Source organism: Salvelinus alpinus, chromosome 2 (assembly GCF_045679555.1).
Source record: "Salvelinus alpinus chromosome 2, SLU_Salpinus.1, whole genome shotgun sequence".
In the NCBI taxonomy this organism is placed as follows: domain Eukaryota; kingdom Metazoa; phylum Chordata; class Actinopteri; order Salmoniformes; family Salmonidae; genus Salvelinus; species Salvelinus alpinus.
Window position 1 is genome coordinate 92,272,050 of NC_092087.1, and position 20,178 is coordinate 92,292,227.

Consider the following 20,178-nt stretch of genomic DNA (forward strand, 5'->3'; position numbering starts at 1 on the left):
ACAGCAGAGGGAGCACCCCCCTATCCACATCGACGGGTCAGTAGTGGAGAAGGTGGAAAGTTTTAAGTTCCTCGGTGTACACATCACGGACAAACTGAATTGGTCCACCCACACAGACAGCGTTGTGAAGAAGGCGCAGCAGCGCCTCTTCAACCTCAGGAGGCTGAAGAAATTCGGCTTGTCACCAAAAGCACTCACAAACTTCTACAGATGCACAATCGAGAGCATCCTGTCGGGCTGTATCACCGCCTGGTATGGCAACTGCTCCGCCCACAACCGTAAGGCTCTCCAGAGGGTAGTGAGGTCTGCAGAACGCATCACCAGGGGCAAACTACCTGCCCTCCAGGACACCTACACCACCCGATGTCACAGGAAGGCCATAAAGATCATCAAGGACAACAACCACCCAAGCCACTGCCTGTTCACCCCGCTATCATCCAGAAGGCGAGGTCAGTACAGGTGCATCAAAGCAGGGACCGAGAGACTGAAAAACAGCTTCTATCTCAAGGCCATCAGACTGTTAAACAGCCACCACTAACATTTAGCGGCCGCTGCCAACATACTGACTCAACTCCAGCCACTTTAAAAATGGGAATTGATGGAAATTATGTAAAAATGTACCACTAGCCACTTTAAACAATGCCACTTAATACAATGTTTACATACCCTACATTACCCATCTCATATGTATATACTGTACTCTATATCATCTACTGCATCTTGCCATCTTTATGTAATACATGTACCACTAGCCACTTTAAACTATGCCACTTTATGTTTACATACCCTACAGTACTCATCTCATATGTATATACCGTACTCTATACCATCTACTGCATCTGCCATGCCGTTCTGTACCACCACTCATTCATATATCTTTATGTACATATTCTTTATCCCTTTACACTTGTGTGTGTGTGTAAGGTAGTAGTTGTGGAATTGTTAGGTTAGATTACTGTTGGTTATTACTGCATTGTCGGAACTAGAAGCACAAGCATTTCGCTACACTCGCATTAACATCTGCTAACCATGTGTATGTGACTAATAAAATTTGATTTGATTTGATTTGATAAGCTAGTAGGGTAACATACGGTAAGGTATGAGTAGGTATCCTAAACTGTAATCATATAAGATAGTAGGGTAACATAGGGTAAGGTACGAGGAGGTATCCTAAACGACTGGATAAATATGTTGAAATAGCTCCACCTTGTCTTCTGTCTAGGTGTAATGTTAGACATGTCGCTGAGCTATTGCATACACATCATTGTCAGTCTCTCTATCCAATCACAGCCCAGGAAAATTGACTTCCTGTTTGGTCATTCAGGTCAGAGGTCGAGGTGGTGTTTACGGCGGTTTCTCCTGCGTCACGGCATGTGCGTCTGTGTCCCACGGCGACGGCCGGTCCCCCTCTTCAGCTGCTGTGTAGTCGGAGAACGGAACCAAATCTGAAACGTTTCTGCAAAAAACACCTTTACTGTGGAAACATTTTTGGCTAAAACGTTTCAAATTCCATTCTGTTCTAATCTCTCTCTCTCTCTCTGCTGGGGGCCGTGATGGGCTGTGTTTGGGTGTGTGTGTGCGCTCACATGTACAAGTCCAAGAGTTTGTCACACAGAAGAGGTTCCTCGTCACAGCTACGGAGTGACATTTAATTCCACAGGTGTCACACAGAAGAGGTTCCCCGTCACAGCTAGAAAGTGACATCTAATTCCACAGGTGTCACACTAATCCCCTTCCACCATTCCACCTAATAATCCTCCCCTCCAAAGAAAACACACATCTGATCTGCTGAACAGCAGGCAACTCTCTGGGAATGAGTCTGAGAGAGAGGGATGGAGGGAGAGAGAGACGAGGGGGAGAGTAGAGAGGGAGGGAAAGAGGTAGGGAGAGAGAGAGAGAAAGAGAGAGAGAGAGAGAGAGAGAGAGAGAGAGAGAGAGAGAGTTTTCTGTATGTACTTCACTGTACTTCACCACAATATCGACCAGAACAGAGACATAATCACAGCAGTGTCTTGTACCAGTGTCTTATCGATGGAACAAACACAAACAGACACACACAGGATGAGTGTGTCGGAGTGTTTAATGTTTAGCCAGTGGAGGGAAGAAAGAGCAGTGGAATGAGGAAACAGCCTGACAGGAGTTGTAATGTTATCCCCCTATTCTATTATCAGAGGATCAGCAGGATACATGACCAGGCCTATTTTCTATACAGCCCACTACCTTTGACCAGGGTCCTATTCCCTATACAGTCCACTACCTTAGACCAGGGTCCTATTCCCTATATAGTCCACTACCTTTGACCAGGGTCCTATTCCCTATATAGTCCACTACCTTTGACCAGGGTCCTATTCCCTATATTGTCCACTACCTTTGACCAGGGTCCATGAAGGTAGGGCAGTCCACAGGGGAGAGGATGTCGTTTGGGACTCAGTGTCTAATGGAGAATGAAGACACATTTTGCTGCCTTAAAATTCCATCTAAAAACAGATTATATTCAATGTTTTCCCTTACAGATCTACAGAATATTGTTTTACATCAATGGTTCCCAATCAAGTGTACTGAGCTTCAGCGATGTTGGTATATGTTTCCCTAAGAGTTGGAAGAATCCTATTTAAAATGATTGACAGCTGTCATGGCTGCCAAAGGTGTTTCTACCGGGTATTAACTCAGTGGGGGGTGAAGACACACTTCATCAACCCCATCTTCATTTTGTACTTCTGTTGAAAATGTTCTAGAATTTTACTTGCACCTTGAAAATGTTCTAGAATTTTACTTGCACTTTGAAAATGTGGAGCAGGTTGTATAAATCAAATAAAAACAATAATCTAATTGAATCTCTTTTTAGATAAAATTTTAAGGCAACAAAATGTGAAACCTTTGCAAAGGGTCGTGTACACTTTCACTAGGGACTGCAGTTGGTTTGACATATCATATCATTAGAGCAAGGTCACCTGTGATACAAGTCAGTATTCGATGTCCATCCATGTCTGAGGACGACGGGACATGACGTGGAAACCGGTGTCTAGGGACAACAGTTAGCGCTGTTACCTTCAGGTCGGTTGTCGTGGACGGAGATGTTACCTTCAGGTCGGTTGTCGTGGACGGAGATGGCAGATGAGCGTAAGCATCTGACTCTGATTCTAAAGAGCCAAACGTTGCAAATTCAAATACAACAATAGAAAGTTGTTTTTGAGATCGTTGTTTTGAGCCCAAACCTTAATGCCTAACCTTAATCCTAACCATAATAATTCAGAGTTAATGCCTAACCTTAATAATTCAGAGTTAATCCTAACCTTAATAATTCAGAGTTAATCCTAACCTTAATAATTCAGAGTTAATCCTAACCTTAATAATTCAGAGTTAATGCCTAACCTTAATAATTCAGAGTTAATGCCTAACCTTAATAATTCAGAGTTAATCCTTACCTTAATAATTCAGAGTTAATCCAAACCTTAATAATTCAGAGTTAATGCCTAACCTTAATGATTCAGAGTTAATGCCTAACCTTAATAATTCAGAGTTAATGCCTAACCTTAATAATTCAGAGTTAATGCCTAACCTTAAAATTTCAGAGTTAATGCCTAACCTTAATAATTCAGAGTTAATGCCTAACCTTAATAATTCAGAGTTAATGCCTAACCTTAATAATTCAGAGTTAATACCTAACCTTAATAATTCAGAGTTAATCCTTACCTTAATAATTCAGAGTTAATCCTAACCTTAATAATTCAGAGTTAATGCCTAACCTTAATAATTCAGAGTTAATCCTTACCTTAGTAATTCAGAGTTAATGCCTAACCTTAATAATTCAGAGTTAATACCTAATCTTAATAATTCAGAATTAATGCCTAACCTTAATAATTCAGAGTTAATGCCTAACCTTAATAATTCAGAGTTAATCCTAACCTTAATAATTCAGAGTTAATCCTAACCTTAATAATTCAGAGTTAATCCCTAACCTTAATAATTCAGAGTTAATCCTTACCTTAATAATTCAGAGTTAATCCAAACCTTAATAATTCAGAGTTAATCCTAACCTTAATAATTCAGAGTTAATGCCTAACCTTAATAATTCAGAGTTAATGCCTAACCTCAATAATTCAGAGTTAATGCCTAACCTTAAAATTTCAGAGTTAATGCCTAACCTTAATAATTCAGAGTTAATGCCTAACCTTAATAATTCAGAGTTAATACCTAACCTTAATAATTCAGAGTTAATCCTTACCTTAATAATTCAGAGTTAATCCTAACCTTAATAATTCAGAGTTAATGCCTAACCTTAATAATTCAGAGTTAATACCTAACCTTAATAATTCAGAGTTAATCCTTACCTTAATAATTCAGAGTTAATGCCTAACCTTAATAATTCAGAGTTAATGTCTAAACTTAATAATTCAGAGTTAATGCCTAACCTTAATAATTCTGAGTTAATGTCTAAACGTAACCTTAAACATGGATAAACATCTAATTCGGCCATGAGACTGAGACAGATAGTTGGTTTTATCTGCATGAAGCAATATACAGATCTATTGACTCTTAAATGTGTGTGTGTGTGTGTGTGTGTGTGTGTGTGTGTGTGTGTGTGTGTGTGTGTGTGTGTGTGTGTGTGTGTGTGTGTGTGTGTGTGTGTGTGTGTGTGTGTGTGTGTGTGTGTGTCATTACATTCAAGCAGATATGTTAACAAACCCAGAGGGAACATTCTCGATGGGGAGACACTATGTTATAATACAACACTCTCCACCCCCATATCTCTCTCTCTCTCTCTCTCTCTCTCTCTCTCTCTCTCTCTCTCTCTCTCTCTCTCTCTCTCTCTCTCTCTCTCTCTCTCTCTCTCTCTCTCTCTCTCTCTCTCTCTCTCTCTCTCTCTTCTCTCTCTCTCTCTCTCTCTCTCTCTCTCTCTCTCTCTCTCTCTCTAGTGAGTGTGTGTGTGTGATGATTAACTGAGCTTCGACTCCTGGAGACAACCCAAACCCTGTTCCAGATGTTACACATCACAGACATAGAACATCCTTCCACCTCTCTCTATCTCTCTCTCTCTCTCTCTCCCTCTCCCTCTCCCTCTCCCTCTCCCTCTCCCTCTCTCTCTCTCTCTCTCTCTCTCTCTCTCTCTCTCTCTCTCTCTCTCTCTCTAGACAGACATAGCAATCCTTCCACCTCTCTCTATCTCTCTCTCTCTAGACAGACATAGCAATCCTTCCACCTCTATATCTCTCTCTCTCCCTCCTTTCTGTGTGTCTAAACCAGAGCTGTTTGTCATTATGTCTGAGACCATGTGATTTTAGTTATAAACTCATTAACACACACTCTGTCCTGTCCAGCCAAGCAGTCAACTGACACAGGTCAACGTCTGTTTCATAAGGTCGTCACGGCTACCGTTACGAAATGGATGGTCAAAATCTGCTGCTTTAAAAATGTAGGTGTCCTTGTGTGAGCCAGAAGGATCTACAGGATACTAGTCTATCTCCTGTTTCTGTAAGGTGAGGCAGCTTGATATACCAGTACACCCCCTGGACAGGACACTAGTCTATCTCCTGTTTCTGTAGGGTGAGGCAGCTTGATGTACCAGTACACCCCCTGGACAGGACACTAGTCTATCTCCTGTTTCTGTAGGGTGAGGCAGCTTGATGTACCAGTACACCCCCTGGACAGGACACTAGTCTATCTCCTGTTTCTGTAGCGTGAGGTAGCTTGATGTACCAGTACACCCCCTGGACAGGACACTAGTCTATCTCCTGTTTCTGTAAGGTGAGGCAGCTTGATGTACCAGTACACCCCCTGGACAGGACACTAGTCTATCTCCTGTTTCTGTAAGGTGAGGCAGCTTGATGTACCATTACACCCCCTGGACAGGACACTAGTCTATCTCCTGTTTCTGTAAGGTGAGGCAGCTTGATGTACCATTACACCCCCTGGACAGGACACTAGTCTATCTCCTGTTTCTGTAGGGTGAGGTAGCTTGATGTACCAGTACACCCCCTGGACAGGACACTAGTCTATCTCCTGTTTCTGTAAGGTGAGGCAGCTTGATGTACCATTACACCCCCTGGACAGGACACTAGTCTATCTCCTGTTTCTGTAAGGTGAGGCAGCTTGATGTACAAGTACACCCCCTGGACAGGACACTAGTCTATCTCCTGTTTCTGTAAGGTGAGGCAGCTTGATGTACCATTACACCCCCTGGACAGGACACTAGTCTATCTCCTGTTTCTGTAAGGTGAGGCAGCTTGATGTACCAGTACACCCCCTGGACAGGACACTAGTCTATCTCCTGTTTCTGTAAGGTGAGGCAGCTTGATGTACCAGTACACCCCCTGGACAGGACACTAGTCTATCTCCTGTTTCTGTAAGGTGAGGCAGCTTGATGTACCAGTACACCCTCTGGACAAGATGCTAGTAAATCGCAGGGCCTTTCTGCTGCTAACTAAAGAGTAGACTATTAAAGAGAGACTTCTTACTAAACACTAGGCTATTCAAGAGAGACTTCTTACTAAAAAGTAGACTATTCAAAAGAGACTTCTTATTAAACAGTAGACTATTCAAGAGAGACTTCTTATTAAACAGTAGACTATTCATGAGAGACTTCTTATTAAACAGTAGACTATTCAAGAGAGACGCCTTACTAAACAGTAGGCTATTCATGAGAGACTTCTTATTAAACAGTAGACTATTAAAGAGAGACTTCTTACTAAACAGTAGACTATTCATGAGACACTTCTTATTAAACAGTGGACTATTCAAGAGAGACGCCTTACTAAACAGTAGGCTATTCAAGAGACACTTCTTATTAAACAGTAGGCTATTCAAGAGAGATGCCTTATTAAACAGTAGACTATTCAAGAGACACTTCTTATTAAACAGTGGACTATTCATGAGAGACTTCTTATTAAACACTAGGCTATTCAAGAGAGATGCCTTATTAAACAGTAGACTATTCATGAGACACTTCTTATTAAACAGTAGACTAGTCAAGAGAGACTTCTTATTAAACAGAAGACTATTCAAGAGAGACGCCTTATTAAACAGTAGACTATTCAAGAGAGACTTCTTATTAAACAGTAGACTATTCAAGAGAGACTTCTTATTAAACAGTAGACTATTCATGAGAGACTTCTTATTAAACACTAGGCTATTCAAGAGAGATGCCTTATTAAACAGTAGACTATTCATGAGACACTTCTTATTAAACAGTAGACTATTCAAGAGAGACTTCTTATTAAACAGTAGACTATTCATGAGAGACTTCTTATTAGCCTCTTGATATGCAGTCAGATGTTTGAGCTATGGACTCTCAGGTGTGTGTTGCATTCAAATGTTTCCCTCCCTACTGTTGTTACAGTCAAATGAGTCCCATATATTCAAACAACCAGACCCTGACAGTTCCCTCTGACCCATATCAGACTGGAATGGTCAGAAAGAACTGGTTTGAACTGGCCTGGTTTCTGAGGTGTCCTAGTTCCTCTCTAACCTTTGACCTATACTGCTGCTGTCAACATTGGCACAAAATGGCCACCAGTAGCTGTAGTAGCCTATCACCTATCACCTCACTGACTCCAGTAGCCAATCACCTCTCACCTCACTGACTCCAGTAGCCAATCACCTCTCACCTCACTGACTCCAGTAGCCAATCACCTCTCACCTCACTGACTCCAGTAGCCAATCACCTATCATGTCACTGACTCCAGTAGCCAATCACCTCTCACCTCACTGACTCCAGTAGCCAATCACCTATCACCTCACTGACTCCAGTAGCCAATCACCTATCACCTCACTGACTTTAGTAGCCAATCACCTCTCACCTCACTGACTCCAGTAGCCAATCACCTATCATGTCACTGACCAGTTTAATTTAATGTAATTTTACTTATTTGACCATTTTAAGCACAATACAACCACACATGTGGATACAATACAATGTGATTAAAATAATTGAGGATGACACAAAAAAAGTGTAAGAAATGTATTACCATTGTGGTAAATAACATACACAAGATAATAACATGAAAACAAAATGAGTCTGAAATACACCTCATCAACAGGGAGGAAACAGTAAAAGGAATTAAATAGATTTCCAAGTTATGTTCAATGATACAATTATACATCATTTTAGCCTGTGCAGTTTTAAAGCATTTTGCCCATTTCTTAAGGTTTATGTTAAAACTCCTCAGCATAGGGATGGTTGTATATGGTTTGTACACCTTTCTGTTCTCCTGCACCAGGAAAGAGCGTTTTCCAGCCCCCCTCCGCTGGCACAGCGGTCTGATATTGGCAACACGGGCTCTGGTGTGATGGCTATAACCAGAGAGGTAACTAGGAGGTCATGTATAGGTTTAGAAAACATGTTGGTTCCACACCACCCGGAGGTCAACAGGAAGACAGGTCACTTCCCTGAATGATGAGGACCAGTGGGCGTCCAATAAGGCGGAGCGGCAGTAGAATTGGAATCAGTCTGTTTTGGGCGGCTTGAAGTTTGTCCTTCAGATGTTCTGCATCACTCGTCATGGTTTACACATTACACAGACATTATCCCATGATGCTTTACTGCATACAGACATTAACCCATAATGCTTTACTACGTACAGACATTAACCCATAATGCTTTACTACGTACAGACATTAACCCATAATGCTTTACTGCATACAGACATTAACCCATAATGCTTTACTACGTACAGACATTATCCCATGATGCTTTACTGCATACAGACATTAACCCATAATGCTTTACTGCATACAGACATTAACCCATAATGCTTTACTACGTACAGACATTAACCCATAATGCTTTACTGCATACAGACATTAACCCATAATGCTTTACTACGTACAGATATTATCCCATAATGCTTTACTGCGTACAGACATTATCCCATAATGCTTTACTGCGTACAGACATTAACCTGTAATGCTTTACTACGTACAGACATTATCCCATAATGCTTTACTGCGTACAGACATTATCACATAATGCTTTACTGCATACAGACATTATCACATAATGCTTTACTGTGTACAGACATGATCCTATAATGTTTAACTGGATATATATTAACCCATAATATTTTACACGCACGCACGCACTAAACACACACACACACACACACACACACACACACACACACACACACACACACACACACACACAGCCAGTCAGACAGGCAGCCAGCCAGTCAGTCAGCCAGCCAGCCAGCCAGCCAGCCAGCCAGCCAGCCAGCCAGCCAGCCAGCCAGCCAGTCAGCCAGCCAGCCAGTCAGCCAGCCAGCCAGCCAGCCAGCCAACCAGCCAGTAAAGAGAGCATAATGGAAAACACCTGGTATTCCAGACACAGCCAGCTGCACTCAACGAACAAGTTAGGAAATCATCAGATAATCCTTCGCACCTTGACTGTTTCCTTCTGTGTGTGTGTGTGTGTGTGTGTGTGTGTGTGTGTGTGTGTGTGTGTCTGTTTCTCCGTGTGTGATATGCTTAGGCCTATAATCCTGCATCTGCAGCTGATACCCACAATTGTGATTTATGTGCAGAGAGGGAGGGAGGGAGGGAGGGAGGGAAGAAAGAAAGAAAGAAAGAAAGAAAGAAAGAAAGAAAGAAAGAAAGAAAGAAAGAAAGAAAGAAAGAAAGTGTCACGTTCCTGACCTGTTTTCTCTTGTTTTTGTATGTGTTTAGTTGGTCAGGGTGTGAGTTGGGGTGGGCATTCTATGTGTTGTGTTTCTATGTTGGGTTTAATGTGTTGCCTGATATGGTTCTCAATTAGAGGCAGGTGTTTGACGTTTCCTCTGATTGAGAACCATATTTAAGGTAGGCTGTTCACACTGTTTGTTTGTGGGTGATTGTCGCTGTGTCTGTGTTTATGTACACGACACGGTACTGTCTCGTCTCGTTCATTTTCGTTCTTTCCTGTTCGTGCGTTCTTCGGTTTATGTAGTTCTCATGTTCAGGTCTGTTTAGTTCGTTTTGTTGTTTTGTAATTTTCAAGTATATTTTCGTGTCAGTGTTCGTCTGGTCTATTAAATAAATTTCATCATGTATTCATCACCCGCTGCGCCTTGGTCCAATCTCTCACCGCAAGACGAACGTTACAGAAAGAAAGAAAGAAAGAAAGAAAGAAAGAAAGAAAGAAATAGACAGTAACACAATAAGACCCAACCAAAGCATGAGAAAACAAAAAGATAACTATTTGACACTGGAAATAATTAACCAAAAAGCCTCAGCAAACTAGAATGCTATTTGGCCCGAAACAGAGAGTACACAGAGTCAGAATACCTGACCACTGTGACTGACTCAAACTTAAGGAAATCTTTGACTATGTACAGACTCCTATTGGGAAAGGCAGAGAAGACAGGCTGTGTGAACACTGCCCACAGATTGAGGGGGAAACAGCTGCACTTCCTAACCTCCTGCCAAATGTACAACCATTTCAGAGACATATTTCCCTCAGATTACACAGATCCACAAAGGATTTGAAAACAAATCCAACCTTGATAAACTGTGTGCAATCACAGCAGGAAGATGTGTGTCCCATTTCCATGAGAAAAGGGTAACCAGTAGAGCCCAAACACTATTATAAATAACACTAGTATGTATCTGTTCATTTAGATGGCTAGACGACCTTGTAGTGGAATATAAAGCAACAGGTCTTTCTCAAGCAGTACGAAGGGCTACATGACCGTGGAATATAAAGCAACAGGTCTTTCTCAAGCAGTACGAAGGGCTACATGACCGTGGAATATAAAGCAACAGGTCTTTCTCAAGCAGTACGAAGGGCTACATGACCTTGTAGTGGAATATAAAGCAACAGGTCTTTCTCAAGCAGTACGAAGGGCTACATGACCTTGTAGTGGAATATAAAGCAACAGGTCTTTCTCAAGCAGTACGAAGGGCTACATGACCTTGTAGTGGAATATAAAGCACCAGGTCTTTCTCAAGCAGTACGAAGGGCTACATGACCTTGTAGTGGAATATAAAGCAACAGGTCTTTCTCAAGCAGTACGAAGGGCTACATGACCTTGTAGTGGAATATAAAGCAACAGGTCTTTCTCAAGCAGTACGAAGGGCTACATGACCTTGTAGTGGAATATAAAGCAACAGGTCTTTCTCAAGCAGTACGAAGGGCTACATGACCTTGTAGTGGAATATAAAGCAACAGGTCTTTCTCAAGCAGTACGAAGGGCTACATGACCTTGTAGTGGAATATAAAGCAACAGGTCTTTCTCAAGCAGTACGAAGGGCTACATGACCTTGTAGTGGAATATAAAGCAACAGGTCTTTCTCAAGCAGTACGAAGGGCTACATGACCTTGTAGTGGAATATAAAGCAACAGGTCTTTCTCAAGCAGTACGAAGGGCTAGATGACCTTGTAGTGGAATATAAAGCAACAGGTCTTTCTCAAGCAGTACGAAGGGCTGGATGACCTTGTAGTGGAATATAAAGCAACAGGTCTTTCTCAAGCAGTACGAAGGACTAGATGACCTTGTAGTGGAATATAAAGCAACAGGTCTTTCTCAAGCAGTACGAAGGACTAGATGACCTTGTAGTGGAATATAAAGCAACAGGTCTTTCTCAAGCAGCGTTGAGGTGGAAGCTAGCGGTGCGTTAAAATAACGACAACTTCACCGTCACAAGAGAGCGACGTCAAAGGTCATGAGCAAAACCAGATGACAATATTAGAAAGACGACGTATGGAAACATGGTAGCGATCGACCCCGTCCAGACCTGTTTGGATAACGCCTTGTGCCATTCGGAGATGAACTGTGGTCTACTATGTACCTTAACCTGTTTGGATAACGCCTTGTGCCATTCGGAGATGCACTGTGGTCTACTATGTACCTTAACCTGTTTGGATAACGCCTTGTGTCATTCAGAGATGAACTGTGGTCTACTATGTAACTTAACCTGTTTGGATAACGCCTTGTGCCATTCAGAGATGCACTGTGGTCTACTATGTAACTTAACCTGTTTGGATAACGCCTTGTGTCATTCAGAGATGAACTGTGGTCTACTATGTACCTTAACCTGTTTGGATAACGCCTTGTGTCATTCAGAGATGCACTGTGGTCTACTATGTACCTTAACCTGTTTGGATAACGCCTTGTGCCATTCAGAGATGCACTGTGGTCTACTATGTACCTTAACCTGTTTGGATAACGCCTTGTGCCATTCAGAGATGAACTGTGGTCTACTATGTACCTTAACCTGTTTGGATAACGCCTTGTGCCATTCAGAGATGCACTGTGGTCTACTATGTACCTTAACCTGTTTGGATAACGCCTTGTGTCATTCGGAGATGAACTGTGGTCTACTATGTAACTTAACCTGTTTGGATAACGCCTTGTGCCATTCAGAGATGAACTGTGGTCTACTCTGTAACTTAACCTGTTTGGATAACGCCTTGTGTCATTCGGAGATGCACTGTGGTCTACTATGTAACTTAACCTGTTTGGATAACGCCTTGTGCCATTCGGAGATGAACTGTAGTCTACTATGTAACTTAACCTGTTTGGATAACGCCTTGTGCCATTCAGAGATGAACTGTAGTCTACTATGTAACTTAACCTGTTTGGATAACGCCTTGTGCCATTCAGAGATGAACTGTGGTCTACTATGTAACTTAACCTGTTTGGATAACGCCTTGTGCCATTCGGAGATGAACTGTGGTCTACTATGTACCTTAACCTGTTTGGATAACGCCTTGTGCCATTCGGAGATGCACTGTGGTCTACTATGTACCTTAACCTGTTTGGATAACGCCTTGTGTCATTCAGAGATGAACTGTGGTCTACTATGTAACTTAACCTGTTTGGATAACGCCTTGTGCCATTCAGAGATGCACTGTGGTCTACTATGTAACTTAACCTGTTTGGATAACGCCTTGTGTCATTCAGAGATGAACTGTGGTCTACTATGTACCTTAACCTGTTTGGATAACGCCTTGTGTCATTCAGAGATGCACTGTGGTCTACTATGTACCTTAACCTGTTTGGATAACGCCTTGTGCCATTCAGAGATGCACTGTGGTCTACTATGTACCTTAACCTGTTTGGATAACGCCTTGTGCCATTCAGAGATGAACTGTGGTCTACTATGTAACTTAACCTGTTTGGATAACGCCTTGTGCCATTCAGAGATGCACTGTGGTCTACTATGTACCTTAACCTGTTTGGATAACGCCTTGTGTCATTCGGAGATGAACTGTGGTCTACTATGTAACTTAACCTGTTTGGATAACGCCTTGTGCCATTCAGAGATGAACTGTGGTCTACTCTGTAACTTAACCTGTTTGGATAACGCCTTGTGTCATTCGGAGATGCACTGTGGTCTACTATGTAACTTAACCTGTTTGGATAACGCCTTGTGCCATTCGGAGATGAACTGTAGTCTACTATGTAACTTAACCTGTTTGGATAACGCCTTGTGTCATTCGGAGATGAACTGTGGTCTACTATGTAACTTAACCTGTTTGGATAACGCCTTGTGCCATTCAGAGATGAACTGTAGTCTACTATGTAACTTAACCTGTTTGGATAACGCCTTGTGCCATTCAGAGATGAACTGTGGTCTACTATGTAACTTAACCTGTTTGGATAACGCCTTGTGTCATTCGGAGATGAACTGTGGTCTACTATGTAACTTAACCTGTTTGGATAACGCCTTGTGCCATTCGGAGATGAACTGTGGTCTACTATGTAACTTAACCTGTTTGGATAACGCCTTGTGTCATTCGGAGATGAACTGTAGTCTACTATGTAACTTAACCTGTTTGGATAACGCCTTGTGTCATTCGGAGATGAACTGTGGTCTACTATGTAACTTAACCTGTTTGGATAACGCCTTGTGTCATTCGGAGATGAACTGTAGTCTACTATGTAACTTAACCTGTTCCTACTGTGTGCATCAGGGCCTAAGAGTCATTCTGATTTCTACTGGTCGTTTGTGTTTTGTACAACACATCCTGACACTCGGCTCGTTTGTGACATTTATAGCGATGGGAGAGATTCTCTGAACATCTATTTATACGGCTGCGGACAAGTCGAGGTTAACGGGACAGGAAGACAACCAGTCTTGAATGGCTGGATAACAAAGGTAGGCTGTAACTATGAGAGTAGAACATTATTGACTGTAACTATGAGAGCAGAACATTATTGACTGTAACTATGAGAGTAGAACATTATTGACTGTAACCGTGTGGTGTTTTCTGTCCAGTTATACAGCTGCTGTCATAAAAGGGGAGGTCCAAGGCAGGTGGGATTCATTTGCATACAGGGAGGGGCCAGGGAATCTGGTCACAATACGGACGAAGTAGGCAGATATGAGACACATTTTATTACCATGTGTAGGCGCAACACATCTGGATTAGATGGTGATCGGATCATCTTGATTGGATAACGACAACCACATGTTAATGTACCACGGTTAAAGACAACAACTCTTTTTCTCAATAAAACCTTTATCTGATGATTAAGCAGCATGATGAAATCAGTAATAACCAATCAGTAATAACCAATAACCTTTTGTTCCAAATAGCACCCTATTCCCTATGTAGTGCACTACATTAGACCAGAGCCCTATTCCCTATATAGTGCACTACTTTAGACAGGAACCCTATTCCCTATATAGTGCACTACTTTAGACCAGGGCCCTATTCCCTATATAGTGCACTACTTTAGACCAGGGCCCTATTCCTTATATAGTGCACTACATTAGACCAAAGCCCTATTCCCTACATAGTGCACTACTTTAGACCAGGGCCCTATTCCCTATATAGTGCACTACATTAGACCAGAGCCCTATTCCCTATATAGTGCACTACATTAGACCAGGGCCCTATTCCCTATATAGTGCACTACTTTAGACCAGGAGTTCAAGTCTTCACCTCCCCTCCCACTTTGTTTTATCTCTAATTCCTGTTCTCTCCTCTCTCTCTCTTCCCTCTCTCTCTCTTCTCTCTCTCTTCTCTCTCTCTTCTCTCTCTCTTCTCTCTCTCTTCTCTCTCTCTCTCTCTCTCTCTTCTCTCTCTCTCTCTCTCTCTCTCTCTCTCTCTCTCTCTCTCTCTCTCTCTCTCTCTCTCTCTCTCTCTCTCTCTCTCTCTCTCTCTCTCTCTCTCTCTCTCTCTCTCTCTCTCTCTCTCTCTCTCTCTCTCTCTCTCAATTCAATTCAATTCAATTCAAGGGGCTTTATTGGCATGGGAAACATGTGTTAACATTGCCAAAGCAAGTGAGGTAGGTAATATACAAAAGTCAAATAAACAATAAAAATGAACAGTAAACATTACACATACAGAAGTTTCAAAACAATAAAGACATTACAAATGTCATATTATATATATGCAGTGTTGTAACAATGTACAAATGGTTAAAGCACACAAGTTAAAATAAATAAACATAAATATGGGTTGTATTTACAGTGGTGTTTGTTCTTCACTGGTTGCCCTTTTCTTGTGGCAACAGGTCACAAATCTTGCTGCTGTGATGGCACACTGTGGAATTTCACCCAGTAGATATGGGAGTTTATCAAAATTGGATTTGTTTTCGAATTCTTTGTGGATCTGTGTAATCTGAGGGAAATATGTCTCTCTAATATGGTCATACATTGGGCAGGAGGTTAGGAAGTGCAGCTCAGTTTCCACCTCATTTTGTGGGCAGTGTGCACATAGCCTGTCTTCTCTTGAGAGCCATGTCTGCCTACGGCGGCCTTTCTCAATAGCAAGGCTATGCTCACTGAGTCTGTACATAGTCAAAGCTTTCCTTAAGTTTGGGTCAGTCACAGTGGTCAGGTATTCTGCCACTGTGTACTCTCTGTTTAGGGCCAAATAGCATTCTAGTTTGCTCTGTTTTTTTGTTAATTCTTTCCAATGTGTCAAGTAATTATCTTTTTGTTTTCTCATGATTTGGTTGGGTCTAATTGTGCTGTTGTCCTGGGGCTCTGTGGGGTGTGTTTGTGTTTGTGAACAGAGCCCTAGGACCAGCTTGCTTAGGGGACTCTTCTCCAGGTTCATCTCTCTGTAGGTGATGGCTTTGTTATGGAAGGTTTGGGAATCGCTTCCTTTTAGGTGGTTGTAGAATTTAACGGCTCTTTTCTGGATTTTGATAATTAGTGGGTATCGGCCTAATTCTGCTCTGCATGCATTATTTGGTGTTCTACGTTGTACACGGAGGATATTTTTGCAGAATTCTGCATGCAGAGTCTCAATTTGGTGTTTGTCCCATTTTGTGAAATCTTGGTTGGTGAGCGGACCCCAGACCTCACAACCATAAAGGGCAATGGGCTCTATGACTGATTCAAGTATTTTTAGCCAGATCCTAATTGGTATGTTGAAATTTATGTTCCTTTTGATGGCATAGAAGGCCCTTCTTGCCTTGTCTCTCAGATCGTTCACAGCTTTGTGGAAGTTACCTGTGGTGCTGATGTTTAGGCCGAGGTATGTATAGTTTTTTGTGTGCTCTAGGGCAACGGTGTCTAGATGGAATTTGTGGTCCTGGTGACTGGACCTTTTTTGGAACACCATTATTTTGGTCTTACTGAGATTTACTGTCAGGGCCCAGGTCTGACAGAATCTGTGCAGAAGATCTAGGTGCTGCTGTAGGCCCTCCTTGGTTGGTGACAGAAGCACCAGATCATCAGCAAACAGTAGACATTTGACTTCGGATTCTAGTAGGGTGAGACCGGGTGCTGCAGACTGTTCTAGTGCCCGCGCCAATTCGTTGATATATATGTTGAAGAGGGTGGGGCTTAAGCTGCATCCCTGTCTCACCCCACGACCCTGTGTGAAGAAATGTGTGTGTTTTTTGCCAATTTTAACCGCACACTTGTTGTTTGTGTACATGGATTTTATAATGTCGTATGTTTTACCCCCAACACCACTTTCCATCAATTTGTATAGCAGACCCTCATGCCAAATTGAGTCGAAGGCTTTTTTGAAATCAACAAAGCATGAGAAGACTTTGCCTTTGTTTTGGTTTGTTTGGTTGTCAATTAGGGTGTGTAGGGTGAATACATGGTCTGTTGTACGGTAATTTGGTAAAAAGCCAATTTGACATTTGCTCAGTACATTGTTTTCATTGAGGAAATGTACGAGTCTGCTGTTAATGATAATGCAGAGTATTTTCCCAAGGTTACTGTTGACGCATATTCCACGGTAGTTATTGGGGTCAAATTTGTCTCCACTTTTGTGGATTGGGGTGATCAGTCCTTGGTTCCAAATATTGGGGAAGATGCCAGAGCTAAGGACGATGTTAAAGAGTTTTAGTATAGCCAATTGGAATTTGTTGTCTGTATATTTGATCATTTCATTAAGGATACCATCAACACCACAGGCCTTTTTGGGTTTGAGGGTTTTTATTTTGTCCTGTAACTCATTCAAGGTAATTGGAGAATCCAATGGGTTCTGGTAGTCTTTAATAGTTGATTCTAGGATTTGTATTTGATCATGTATATGTTTTTGTTCTTTATTCTTTGTTATAGAGCCAAAAAGATTGGAGAAGTGGTTTACCCATACATCTCCATTTTGGATAGATAATTCTTCGTGTTGTTGTTTGTTTAGTGTTTTCCAATTTTCCCAGAATTGGTTAGAGTCTATGGAGTCTTCAATTACATTGAGCTGATTTCTGACGTGCTGTTCCTTCTTTTTCCGTAGTGTATTTCTGTATTGTTTTAGTGATTCGCCATAGTGAAGGCGTAGACTCAGGTTTTCCGGGTCTCTATGTTTTTGGTTGGACAGGTTCCTCAATTTATTTCTTAGATTTTTGCATTCTTTATCAAACCATTTGTCATTGTTGTTCATTTTCTTCGGTTTTCTATTTGAGATTTTTAGATTTGATAGGGAAGCTGAGAGGTCAAATATACTGTTAAGATTTTCTACTGCCAAGTTTACACCTTCACTATTGCAGTGGAACATTTTACCCAGGAAGTTGTCTAAAAGGGATTGAATTTGCTGTTGCCTAATTGTTTTTTGGTAGGTTTCCAAACTGCATTCCTTCCATCTATAGCATTTCTTAATGTTACTCAGTTCCTTTGGCTTTGATGCCTCATGATTGAGTATTGCTCTGTTCAAGTAGACTGTGATTTTGCTGTGGTCTGATAGGGGTGTCAGTGGGCTGACTGTGAACGCTCTGAGAGACTCTGGGTTGAGGTCAGTGATAAAGTAGTCTACAGTGCTACTGCCAAGAGATGAGCTATAGGTGAACCTACCATAGGAGTCCCCTCGAAGCCTACCATTGACTATGTACATACCCAGCGTGCGACAGAGCTGCAGGAGTTGTGACCCGTTTTTGTTGGTTATGTTGTCATAGTTGTGCCTAGGGGGGCATATGGGGGAGGGAATGCTGAAAGAGAGAGAGAGAGAGAGAGAGAGAGAGAGAGAGAGAGAGAGAGAGATGTCACACATCTCTCTCTCTCTCTCTCTCTCTCTCTCTCTCTCTCTCTCTCTCTCTCTCTTTCTCTTCTCCCTCTCTTCTCCCTCTCTTCTCTCTCTTCCCTCTCTCTCTCTTCTCTCTCTCTTTCTTCTCTCTCTCTTCCCTCTCTTCCCTCTCTCTCTCTTCTCTCTCTTCTCTTCTCTCTCTTCTCTTCCCTCTCTTCTCTCTCTCTCTTCTCTCTCTTCTCTCTCTCTCTTCTCTCTTCTCTTCCCTCTCTTCCCTCTCTCTCTTCCCTCTCTCTCTTCCCTCTCTCTCTTCTCTCTCTCTCTCTCTCTCTCTCTCTCTCTCTCTCTCTCTCTCTCTCTCTCTCTCTCTCTCTCTCTCTCTCTCTCTCTCTCTCTCTCTCTCTCAGACACACACGTAAACAGTCATGCATGCGCATGCGCATACACACACACACACACACACACACACACAAAGGTAATTGGTAATGTAGTTAGGTTTCACAACAGGGGCCAACAGTTCAAACAACAGACTGAAACACACACAAACACGCGTATATACAGGCACTGAGTAATCAACAGGAAATCTAGGTTACATGGGTACGTGCATGTGTGTGTGTGTGTGTGTTCTCTCTGTTGTCTGAACTGATGACCCCTGTCAACCCCCAGTGTGAACATTTAGCTCAAACACATTACTTATCAGTATGCATCCCTACCTCCCTCACCCACACACCACACGTCAGAGCACAGCATTGGGAATATTCTGTGTGTATGCATATTTCTGTGTGTGAGTGTGTATATGTGTGTGTTCTGTGTGTGTTTTCTATGTGTGTGTGTGTGTGTGTGTAACAGCATGCCAGCCAGTCTAAAACTTTTTTAATTAGAGCCTAGTGTAATGTAAAATACATCTGATTTAAAAAATCTACAATCAATATCCTTGATCTTTAATGATTCATGGCCTACTGAGGAGAGGAGGAGTGAAGAGAGACATAGGAGAGAGAGAGAGAGAGAGAGAGAGAGAGAGAGAGAGAGAGAGAGAGAGAGAGAGAGAGAGAGAGAGAGAGAGAGAGGGGAAAACTGGTTATGGTTATGCTGGTTATGTGAAGGGCATCAATAGACAGGAGACTGAATCTGATGAGTATAATGCCATTAGAGTAGAGCAGTCAGATAACACATAGAGGGGTTGTACCATATCTGGTCTCCAGATCATCTCTGTTCCTCCTCTAACACATAGAGGGGTTGTACCATATCTGGTCTCCAGATCATCTCTGTTCCTCCTCTAACACAGAAGGGTTGTACCATATCTGGTCTCCAGATCATCTCTGTTCCACAACAACATAAACATCCACTGAGCAACCATAACACTATTCTGTCACTCATGACAACAGTGATGATGACAATGACAACACAGCATTCTTTCACACTTTAATAGTCCTTTACTCTCTGTTTCCTCTTCTTATCCATTAACCCTAACTCCTCCAGCCCCTTCTTACTTCCTGGTTGTCTTCAGTCTGTCGGGTCATGACAGATCATGTTGTTGATTCGACAGGAAGATTCAATACTCATTTTTGTGTGTGTGTGTGATTTTATTTTTAACCTTTATTTAACTAGGCAAGTCAGTTAATAAATTTTCTTATTTACAATGATGGCCTACGGGGGAACAGTGGGTTAACTGATGGCCTACGGGGGAACAGTGGGTTAACTGACGGCCTACGGGGGAACAGTGGGTTAACTGACGGCCTACTGGGGAACAGTGGGTTAACTGACGGCCTACTGGGGAACAGTGGGTTAACTGACGGCCTACTGGGGAACAGTGGGTTAACTGATTTGCTCAG

The 20,178-nt window shown here is 42.1% G+C and overlaps 1 protein-coding gene across 1 annotated transcript in view; it reads right to left on the minus strand.

Annotated features, from left to right (window-relative positions):
- LOC139568269 (glucagon receptor-like) overlaps positions 1–20,178 on the minus strand; it is a 70,963-nt gene that overhangs the window by 37,412 nt on the left and 13,373 nt on the right. The gene's annotated exons all lie outside the window — the stretch shown is intronic.